Source organism: Topomyia yanbarensis, chromosome 3 (genome assembly GCF_030247195.1).
Source record: "Topomyia yanbarensis strain Yona2022 chromosome 3, ASM3024719v1, whole genome shotgun sequence".
In the NCBI taxonomy this organism is placed as follows: domain Eukaryota; kingdom Metazoa; phylum Arthropoda; class Insecta; order Diptera; family Culicidae; genus Topomyia; species Topomyia yanbarensis.
In genome coordinates this window covers 71,046,896-71,059,141 of record NC_080672.1, presented here as the reverse complement: position 1 = coordinate 71,059,141, position 12,246 = coordinate 71,046,896, and the positions used below count along the sequence as shown (strand labels likewise).

At 36.7% G+C, this 12,246-nt stretch overlaps 1 protein-coding gene across 4 annotated transcripts in view; it reads right to left on the bottom strand.

Annotated features, from left to right (window-relative positions):
* The window catches only part of LOC131693429 (SOX domain-containing protein dichaete), a 260,576-nt gene that overhangs the window by 117,872 nt on the left and 130,458 nt on the right, over positions 1-12,246 (bottom strand). The gene's annotated exons all lie outside the window — the stretch shown is intronic.

The window sequence follows — 12,246 nt, the reverse complement described above, 5'->3', positions numbered from 1 at the left end:
TGTATTTTGTGAGAAGTCAAGTATACGATCACCACTGATTTTAGGGGGCTGTTTAATTTATTGAGATGTTCTGCGAACCAATTGGCCAACAGCGAGAAAAACGAGGGGTGTTGGTGCTTTATTTGTGAAATTAATGTTTTAACAATCAAAGCGAGCATATCAACGTTATGCAACATTAATTTTTTCCCACCAAAGGAAAAAAATGGATGACACAATTTGCGCATGAGGGCATAACACCTAACTTAGAAAAGTTAGATTTGAATGTTTCGTGTTCCACTCATTAGTAACTAACACCAAATTGCTGCCAGTTAGGCGATATATCCAAACTAACACCAACTTGGCATCATTTTGCTTGAAGTGTTCACATATCGTCGCTGTTGTGCTATCTTATGACAAACGCCATTTTGAGGTAAACTGAGTTAGATATGCCACATTACTTGTTTGAAAAATCTCTTCAAAGTGGCGTTTTCAGAATTTTGAAATTCTACTTGGTTACTTGAATACAGCGAGAAACATGATGAGATATTGTGAGTTTTTTGCCTCAAATCACTGTATCTATGGATTTTCTCAAGTTATATTGAAGTTTTAGATGTTTTTATGTGTGAAAATGTCTGAGGAACACGATGGCATGAACATTTTCAAAAGAAAATTACACGAGTTGTGAGAAAAACACAGTTTTAGTTTTAAATTGGAAATATAGGATATTTGGCAACACTGTAACCAAAAATAACTATTTTTTCTACATTCCCTGACTCATTTCCTTCAAAATGCATTTCACCGATTCTTTATAGCCTATATGACCGCAAAGATATGAATAAAAGTTAAAAATTGATGATTTTTTTCTGTGGAAAATTTTCCATGCACGGGTATGACACGTCATATAAATTTTGTCATCAATACACGCCTATGACACGTATGAGTGCGACTTTTGTTTACATTCATAGTAAAAACTCGCAACATAGTCAACCGATCTTCGTAATTGTCTTCTTTGGATTGTTTATACCATTTATAAGTCTCAAGATGTTCAATCTCAAACTTTAAAAATCGTTTTTCTCGAAATGTGCTAAATGGCGCTTGTCATAAGACAGCACAACAGCGACGATATGTCATGCGAATTGCTTGGATTTAGTGTCTAATTGACGCCAATCTGCAGTTAGTGTGGAAATATTGTCTAATTGGCAGCAAGTTGGTATCAGTTACTGATGAGTGGAACACGAAACGCTCAAGTTCAACTTTTCTATGGCAATACCATCTAGGGGGTATTAATATTTTCGTTGTAAGTTAAGCTGTATTTCTCATACATTCGGTAATGAAAGTACTGTTTTTGTACCCTTACTATCCCCTTCTCGTCAAAGAAATGATGAGAAGACGTTGTATGTCAATACACCAAACTCAGATAAACATAGGGAACGTACCATTTCATTATGTTCTGATACCTGATTCCTGGATACGCCTTTTGGTTTTTTTTGGATTAGAATAATCTAAACCCATACACAACGGATAGGAATCGAACCCACGTCGACTGGGTAGCAAGCGAGCATTAATTTCAATGTGCAGCCTTTATGCGATAACATGCATGTGCAAAAGTAAAAAAAATATGATTCGTGATATAAGAAAGGTCGCATAAAATTGTCGATTGTACATCATCACTTACATACTTACTCAATAGCCAAATTCTGTCAACAAAAGGGCCAAAAGAAATAGTAAAATAAACAACATGAAACGGCAAGTGTTATAGTTCCGACTTATCAATAACAATGAATTCAGAGACCGACAGCCTGCATTCTTTATTACGAACAGTTCAAACAACCCCCAAACCGATTGATCGATTGACCAAATTTGCATAACAAGAAGTTCGCCATCGGCTCCGGCGAACCGTTCACAAATCAACTGGCGACAAGCAGTTCGAATATAAAAGCCTGCCAGCAAGGCCATCGATATGCTCAATTGAATGTCTATACATCCATCTCGAGGGTTTACTGGAATTGTAACACGACCAGCTGCTGGCAGTGTAACTAAACATTTTCCTATTGTCTGTGATTTTTCCTGGTGCTCGCTAGCGTTAGTCCAACTAACTTCGTGCACATTTTCTCTTACCTTTGTGAATGTCGACGGTTTGTTTGTTCAACATAAATTATCGCCGAAAAAATGGCATTCACTCCCTTCAGCTACCAGTCTCTGACTATTGAATTCCTAGTCCGTCCAGTATGGTTCAAAATATAGTCCTGCTATCATCTATTGGCTTTTGACTAACTGAGCAAAATAAACTGACGAACAAAAGTTAGCCAAAATGGAATCAGTTTCCAGTGTTATACGGCGCACAGAAACAGTCACCCACCACCGGTTGAGTGTAAATTGAAAAGGAGTTCGTCGAAAGGTATTCGAAGCGAAGAAGGGTACTCACTCCTATCCAGACATGAGACATGACGTTGAATCAGATAAGGGACCGACTGAAAACTGTTGCTGAAATGTATCTTTTCAGGGGATAGATTTTTGCGACCACGATTATTACAAAAAAAAATAAATTTCCGAATAATGCTATAATGCGAGCATATCAACGTTATGCAACATTATTTTTTTCCCACCAAAGGAAAAAACTGGATGACACAATTTGCGCATGAGGGCATAACACCTAACTTAGAAAAGTTAGATTTGAATGTTTCGTGTTCCACTCATTAGTAACTAACACCAAATTGCTGCCAGTTAGGCGATATATCCAAACTAACACCAACTTGGCATCATTTTGCTTGAAGTGTTCACATATCGTCGCTGTTGTGCTATCTTATGACAAACGCCATTTTGAGGTAAACTGAGTTAGATATGCCACATTACTTGTTTGAAAAATCTCTTCAAAGTGGCGTTTTCAGAATTTTGAAATTCTACTTGGTTACTTGAATACAGCGAGAAACATGATGAGAAATTGTGAGTTTTTTGCCTCAAATCACCGTATCTATGGATTTGCTCAAGTTATATTGAAGTTTTAGATGTTTTTATGTGTGAAAATGTCTGAGGGAACACAATGGCATGAACATTTTCAAAAGAAAATTGCACGAGTTGTGAGAAAAACACAGTTTTAGTTTTAAACTGGAAATAAAGAATATTTGGCAACACTGTAACCAAAAATAACTATTTTTTCTACATTCCCTGACTCATTTCCTTCAAAATGCATTTCACCGATTGTTTATAGCCTATATGAGCGCAAAGATATGAATAAAAGTTAAAAATTGATGATTCTTTTCTGTGGAAAATTTTCCATGCATGGTTATGACACGTCATACAAATTTTGTCATCAATACACGCCTATAACACGTATGAGTGCGACTTTTGTTTACATTCATAGTAAAAACTTGCAACATAGTCAACCGATCTTCGTAATATTTGAAAGATTAATGCAGAATAGATAGAAGCATCAATTGTCTTCTTTGGATTGTTTATACCATTTATAAGTCTCAAGATGTTCAATCTCAAACTTTAAAAATAGTTTTTCTCGAAATGTGCTAAATGGCGCTTGTCATAAGATAGCACAACAGCGACGATATGTCATGCGAATTGCTTGGATTTAGTGTCTAATTGACGCCAATCTGCAGTTAGTGTGGAAATATTGTCTAATTGGCAGCAAGTTGGTATCAGTTACTGATGAGTGGAACACGAAACGCTCAAGTTCAACTTTTCTATGGCAATACCATCTAGGGGGTATTAATATTTTCGTTGTAAGTTAAGCTGTATTTCTCATACATCCGGTAATGAAAGTATCGTTTTTGTACCCTTACTATCTCCTCCTCGTCAAAGAAATGATGAGAAGACGTTGTATGTCAATGCACCAAACTCAGATAAACATAGGGAACGTACCATTTCATTATGTTCTGATACCTGATTCCTGGATACGCCTTTTGTTTTTTTTTTGGATTAGAATAATCTAAACCCATACCCAACGGATAGGAATCGAACCCACGTCGACTGGGTAGCAAGCGAGCATTAATTTCAATGTGCAGCCTTTATGCGATAAAATGCATGTGCAAAAGTAAAAAAATATGATTCGGGATATAAGAAAGGTCGCATAAAATTGTCGATAATACATCATCACCTACTCACACACTTACTCAATAGCCAAATCCTGTCAACAAAAGGGCCAAAAGAAATAGTAAAATAAACAACATGAAACGGCAAGTGTTATAGTTCCGACTTATCAATAACAATGAATTCAGAGTCCGACAGCCTGCATTCTTTATTACGAACAGTTCAAACAACCCCCAAACCGATTGATCGATTGACCAAATTTGCATAACAAGAAGTTCGCCATCGGCTCCGGCGAACCGTTCACAAATCAACTGGCGACAAGCAGTTCGAATATAAAAGCCTGCCAGCAAGGCCATCGATATGCTCAATTGAATTTCTATACATCCATCTCGAGGGTTCACTGGAACTGTAACACGACCAGCTGCTGGTAGTGTAACTAAACATTTTCCTATTGTCTGTGATTTTTCCTGGTGCTCGCTACCGTTAGTCCAACTAACTTCGTGCACATTTTCTCTTACCTTTGTGAATGTCGACGGTTTGTTTGTTCAACATAAATTTTCGCCGAAAAAATGGCATTCACTCCCTTCAGCTACCAGTCTCTGACTATTGAATTCCTAGTCCGTCCAGTATGGTTCAAAATATAAAGTCCTGCTATCATCTATTGGCTTTTGACTAACTGAGCAAAATAAACTGACGAACAAAAGTTAGCCAAAATGGAATCAGTTTCCAGTGTTATACGGCACACAGAAACAGTCACCCACCACCGGTTGAGTGTAAATTGAAAAGGAGTTCGTCGAAAGGTATTCGAAGCGAAGAAGGGTACTCACTCCTATCCAGACATGAGACATGACGTTGAATCAGATAAGGGACCGACTGAAAACTGTTGCTGAAATGTATCTTTTCAGGGGATAGATTTTTGCGACCACGATTATTACAAAAAAAAATAAATTTCCGAATAATGCTATCTGTTGATCTACGAGTGCGGTTACTGTCACGAAATAAAAGCAGGAAATTGCTGAACTTGGGGAAATTAGATTCCAAATATTGTAAATTAGATAAAATGGTCTCGAATCGCAAGATTTGTTTGAAATTTTAAACGACCTGTCTTTTGAATTTATTCACCAATCACTTTTCAAGCTTCATTAAATATAATGCACCATGCCGAACGCAGAAAGACCTGTCAATCGTTCGTTAAATTGTCAATCAAGCAAATTGCATTTCACGACAGCAGCTTCAATGCCAATACACCGGCCGAAGTCATTTGATGCCATACTTAAGTAATTGTTTTTCACTCCTCAATCTATTTCCCATTGTTGGCGCTTCATTACGCAGAAAAACGACTCACTTGACATTGTTCACCCGACACAAAGCGTTTCGACTCAGTGGCGGTAGTTTGTGTTTCAAAAAGCTACACCAACCAACCTACCTAGGTCTGCATATCTGTACGCCACACTCTACTCCATGAAAGCGTAGTACATCCGAACACAATAGCAGAGCTGTCAAAGCATGTTCCTTTCTCGTCAACCCTTCGGTTGAATTTGGCCGACCGACGTTGGAAGTAGCGCAACGCCTTCAATTTAGAAAATTACAATTGCGCATCTCTATTCACCGGGAGTGAAATCTTTCAGAACAGATTCTTCTCTTTAGGGTCAAACAATAGGATGGCGCGGATAGGAAATGTGATAGATGTGAGGAAGCTCCGTTCGGTCGTCCACGCAATACGGAGGGAGGCGTCATAGCTATTATCCACTGACAGGTGGCACGTGGCGTGCTGCTCTAATCTGGGTCAATCTTTAAATTAAACAAACGTCAACTGGTTGTATGATGCGATGATGTTCGAATGTGACGTGAAATTTTGGTTTCCTGTTCCTGTTTTCGATTTTGTGGTGCAGAGTTTGCTGTTGCTGTTTGGATCTAGTCAGTGATTCGTTTTTATAACAAAACTTAAACCATTCATGTTCATGTTGTTTACAAACATCAACGTTTTTGAACAGCTATAACTTTGTTTTTTTTTTATTGGAGTCGTCGACTGACTAAGACCATAGTTGATCCATCTCGACAAGCTATAACTTTTGGTTTAGGCAAGATTTGCTCACAAAAACAAGTAAGACTAATAAATGGTCGGTGTTAAGTCAGACCCAACTAAGTGACAATATATTGATTTCAAGAAAAACGAGTTTAAAGTTTGAATCGCAACATCCTTTACATTATAATTGGAAATTAATTTTTGCCATAATTCTTGTTTATTGTTACATATTTCAAATCTGGCACAAGTCGAATGTAGCTGAAGAAATTCTTTATCCATTACTATCATTATCTCATTTTTTGATGTTTTGCGACTTAGTCCAGTCTGATCTAACACCGACCAAGTGATACCGTAAACCAGAGTGACTTTGATCAGTTGAAACTTTTTCGTAGATTGCTGTCAGAATTAGTGTTCGTTGCGGTGCGGATGCGGGCGGTTAATGGATTATCCGCACCGCGCGGTAATGCGGTAATTGCGGTACAATTGATGTCTTTTTAAAACTGATGTTGAAAATTTAGTCATGCATTTTATATAACTATTCATAATAAAATGTTATCTTTCTTCACACGAAATTTAACTTTGGCGGACTCTTCAGTGTGTAATGTTTATGAAAAAAATCAAGATTTGCAATTTTTTATTAATAAAATTCCGTAATTTTAAGAGAAATACTTTTGAAATAAGGTAGAATAACGTAGTTTCAGTTACGGGGGGTGTCAGGCGTAGTGGGCAAAAAAATGACTTCTTTCTTATCTTATACTAACAATTAGTATTGAACCTCTAGCATAGTCTCCCGCAATCTCGGTGGCCACGCTGAACTACTTTGGTTTTAAACAGCCATGCATTCCTCGCGCGTATTTGCTGAAACACACGCATAATCCAATCTATCGGCAACGCAATTTTCGAAAAACTGACAGCGATAAAAATACAGTGTAAACAATACATTACTACTTCCATCCAAATTTTCACAAGAAAATGGATCATTTTCTACAGCGTTTTTTTTTTCGTGGTGCAATTTGATGTGGGATACCCTTTAACTACGTTTTTCTCGAAACCGCGTCTTTTCAAATTGGCGAGCATAACTCAAAAACTAATCAACGAATTGACTTGATTTTTTCTATGAGAATGCACAATATGTCACAAGCCGGTCGATGAACCACAGAAAGCTGAATAAAAAAATATTTTCTCCCCATAAGTATGAAGAAAAGTGAGCGAACTTTACAGTAAAAGTAAAGTACAGTAAAGATTTTTTGGTTTTTGTGAAGCCAGCCCTAAACTCGATCTTTTCTCTATTGTTTTGTGGTTCATCGACTAACTACAAGTAAAGCTTATACAAAACATATTGAATTTATCGCATCAAACAATTTTATCGAGAGTTATCGTGTTCGTCGCGGTGCTCCACGACGCAGAAATAGTTGGACGTCTACGCTTGGAACGCTCGTATGTGTGGCTCTGCGTGACAGAAAATATTTTTTTTTTCGTGCACAATGAATCTATAAATAAATCTGAATATTACAAGAAAAATCCATTGCTACCTTGCATTCAAAATCGTAAACGAAAATAACCTTCGGTTTGAATACTTTACACCAGACGCACCCCCCCCCCCCCTCAAAAAATGTTCACCCGCAAAACTCGGCAAGGATAAACCTCCAATATGAAAATAGGTTAAAAATAAATACCTAAATCGTTCGCAAAAGCATCCATATTTCGTGATGTTCAAGATTGAAAGGGGCCGTTCATAAACCACGTAGACTCATGAGGAGAACGGGGAGGGGTCTAGCAAAAGTCTACGTTTGTCTACGAGGATGGAAAGGCGATTTTATCGAAAGTCTACTAGACTCTGATTTTTTGTTATTCTCGTATTACTAATTATAAAAGGAATTTAAAGAGAGCTCTGGTCAACATACTAGTCAATTCAGTTTGATGTATTTATGCAGACTAATGAATTTTTGAAAACTCAATCGGCCTATCCCTTAGTCGATTTCTAGTTCCACCAGGAGTACTTTCACCAAATTTTAAGGAAATCAAAGAAGTCTAGTATGAGATTTGTCGACAATTTATATGGAGAAAACCCACTAGCTCGCATTTTCGACGCTAAGTGGCACTGTATGCATCGTATTATCACTGTAAGTGAAAATAAGATAGATAATTTAATTGTTTATAACTTTGCCGAATGCTGCTAGTCAAACCTAATTTCTATCTCTCTCCGTTGAAAAATTAGTGTTGGCGCCCTCTTTGCGGTCATAGGCAGAACTAATTTTTTTTAATTAAAATATAACTCGTATTATGTACTACAATTTTTCTGAACATACTATTGAACTAAATCTAACCATTATTTCACAAAAGTGTATAGTTCGTGGGAATCGAGTACTGATACACAACCATGCACTGCTAGGCCCCATACAACACTGACTCAGACATCACTTCGCTAAAAGTTTAATAACTTCTTTTAACAAAGTCGGATTGACTAGCAGCCTTAGGCAAAGTTAAAGACAATTAAATTATCTATCGTATTTTCACTTACAGTGATAATACGATGCATACAGTGCCACTTAGCGTGCTAGTGAGTTTTCTCCATATAGATTGTAGATAAATCACATCTGCGTGATTCAAGAAATTCGATTCCGAAAGCATTTTGTGAATTTACTTTATAATTAATTAACTATTTCTCAAAACTTAATACGCAAATTCACTTCAAAGACAAGACAAGACAGAGTTAATGTATTTACCCTTTGGATTAAGCATTGCGTTCAGTCGTGAGATAGACATTGGATAGTATATGAAAGCACAGATCACCAGGTGGATTACTTGGTAGTGAGAAAATAGTTTTCTAACATTATTCATATTCATATTATCGTAGCATCACCGAGATCGACTGTATTTTTGAATAACAAAATTCTAATGAAAATCAATCTTATTTTGCAAGATTTATGTTATACTAATAATGGCATAAAAATTATCAGTTGCATTATATAACAAAGATGTGTAAACTTTTATATTAATGCACGGTAAAAATTAAATTACTGAAATAGCCAAGTCCCAGCTTTTTTTCAACTATGTCTCGATCGGCAGACGACTCACAACGAATGACTGCTTTTCGCATTCGATAAGTAGTAGTAGACTGGGCGATGATTTTTAACACAGACTACAGAACTTGACTAGCTAGTAGAGGGGTGTGCAAGTAGCACCAACTAGAAATCTCCTCAGGCCTTTTGAGATTTATTTTTATCTTACAGATGCAAGGAATCAAAATTTTGCCCTATGTACAAAAATAATGTCACAGCACTAACCATCATTTACCTTACTTGTCGCATTTGTAGTCCTGGCAAAATTTGCAAAATACTTGTATTGTGAGAAAATTATAGTGATGGTTTCAATTACCAAAATTTGCCTTATGCTGAGAAAGTTTTAGTTGAAACTTCAATAGTAGAATTAGTAGAGAGGCATTGGATAATTCAGTAGACGTTTCGTTTGAGTGCTCCGTATTCCACACGTAAATTAGCGAGGACTACGATCAGAGTTTATGCATTGGACAGATAGTTGATCCACTGAATTTTTGCCATACATGTTGCTGTGTAAAAACTGACACTGAGTTGTACTGAAAACCCCATACATTTTTCATGATCAATGTGACTAAAAGCATATTTAATTGCGAAAAAATACGACTTGTAATTTCAAGAATGTTCGTGACTCAAAAGCAATCTAGGGACACTTTCAATGGCCACTGGCTTTTCGAAGAATTAAAATACTTATTCTGATACAAATTAGTTTTGAAACTTTTTGAAACAAACTGAAACTGCTCCAGCATAGTTATATATTCTCGCCAACTAAAATCTACTTACCTATGCCTCAGTGATTAAAAAAAGGCATCACACATATACGAAAAATGAAACGTGAGTGTTAATAGGCTTATTGCCTACAAACCGCTGAAAACATGTATCAACCCAACGCACACACAAGCAGAAAACTAGATTAATTTATCCCAACGCAACTTGCAAACAACACGTACATGTCGCACCACGCAGTGTTGAACTCAATCCAAAAAGCATTGCAAATCAAAAACATGCAAGCCCCATACGGTTCAACTGTGCACGAGTCAATGCCACCACTGCACAGTGGTCCAGATCGCTAATTTAGGAGGAATTTTTACTTTCTGATAAACCTGTATAATTTAGCCGTATCATGTCTTAGGATGAATTTGTGTACTTTAGAAGATGCTTCTTTTTATTGGAATAGTTATTAGGGTGGTTCTAATTTATCTAAAATACGAAAATAAACTTTTTACTGATGAAAGATAGAGCTCCACAGTCTTCCACAAAGTTGTAAAGTAACTTATTTTGAATAAATTTGTTGAACATATTAAAGCTCTATCTCTTTTAGTTTTTGTTATACAAGAAATTTAAAAAAAAAGATTAGGGTGTTCCTGAAAAAAACGTTTTTTTAGTATAACTTTCGTATCTTTTACTTTTTGTTAACACAACCTTTGAACAGCTTATTGAAAACTTCAAGCCGAGTATTTTTCTCCAAGACACCGAAGGTCTAACTTTTTTCTTTAAAAAGTTATGGACACTTTTCGTTAAAAAAATAGCCTATTTCAAGGCTCAATATCGCTGATGCGGGCACCTAAAATTGAATTCTGTTTCCACCACATGAAAGACCATACTTATTAGTATATTTGAGCAAAAATTGGCGAATACGATATTTTTTTAAAATTTGCAATTTAGATTTAAAGTTTGTAGTTTTGCAGGTTCAACGCATTAAAGCATTTACACACATATCGTTGTATTATGAAAAAAGCCACTTTCAAATATCATTCTCTCATCGCAGCAAGCTTTGCATAAGTGAAACGACTGTCAAAAAAGGTTTCTGATTTTATTCGTTTTAAATAAAACTAGTAAATATGGATATTAGTCGAAGAGAGTTGGCGAATTTGCTTATTGCTGGTAAAAAGACAGATGAACTGCTTAAGTTCATTACAAGTAGTAATCCAAATGTAAAATTGAGACTTGTTAGTGCTCGGAAGAAAATAAAAATCTTCATGTTGGAATTTAGAAGGTTGTGGATTCGGAGTAAGCGCACGCAAATTCGGTTTGAGCTGGAAAATTTTGTGTGGCTTGAAGGAAAGCTAAGATTCGAAGTCGAAGGTAAAGGTAAAGGCCGAAAGAGGAAACCATTTTCCGAAATATGTCGCAGAGCCAAAATAAAAAGATTAGGAAAGTTGCGCGATAAGTATTCCACGGAAGAACTTGGTTTAGCGTCAGCCGTCAACGCTAATTCTACTGGTTTCCGTTTAGTTGGCAGACAAATCGAACGATTGTCGAAAAGTCCCGTCAGATCTACCGTAGAGAATTTAGGATCTATGGCTGTCCCGATTGCAGAAGCGTTTACTGCGGAGGAGGCACTTAGATTTATTTGTGAAAATGATTTTTCTAAGGCGCAGTACCAAAACATACGCAGCTCAGTTATGCAGAAGGGTTTGGACATTTATCCCGCGTATAATAAAATAGTAGAAGAAAAGAAACTATGCTATCCGATCGGTATGTACTATTCTCAAAGATTCGTCCCTGAATCAACAATTTTTTTCAGGAATTTCTGTTCAGCCTTCTTGTGCGTATGTTCCCCTTCAAGCTCTTGTTAACCATACCGTGGAACGACTCATCTCGTTTCTGAATATTGGAGTTCTACCACTGCATCCTGAGGATAATACGTTTGTTATCTTTAAGTGGGGCTGCGATGGAAGCAGCAACCATTCCCGGTAGGCAACATTATTTTTCTTCTAAACTTTGACTGACAGTCTCTTTTCCACTTGAACATAGATACAAGCAAATGTGCGTTGACGAAGATGAAAATGGAGAACTATTCGAGTATAACGATTCGCATATATTTGCTCTATCTATAGTACCTTTACGTGTAGTTAGTCGCCGGAAAGATGAGTCAAGAGATTGCATTCTTTGGAATAATGATTTTCCATCTTCAGTATCCCTGTGCCGACCAGTAAAATTAATTTTCAAGAAGGAAAATCCTGAACTAACAAAGGATGAAGTTGCCGCGATGAACAAGCAAATCGATGAATTAGTCCCGACTATAGTAAATGTTAATATGCGCAAGATTCCGATTAGTTCAAGCTTCATATTTTCCATGGTTGATACGAAGGTAGTGAATGACGTAACAGGCACACCGTCTCAAGCGTGTTATATATGCAAACG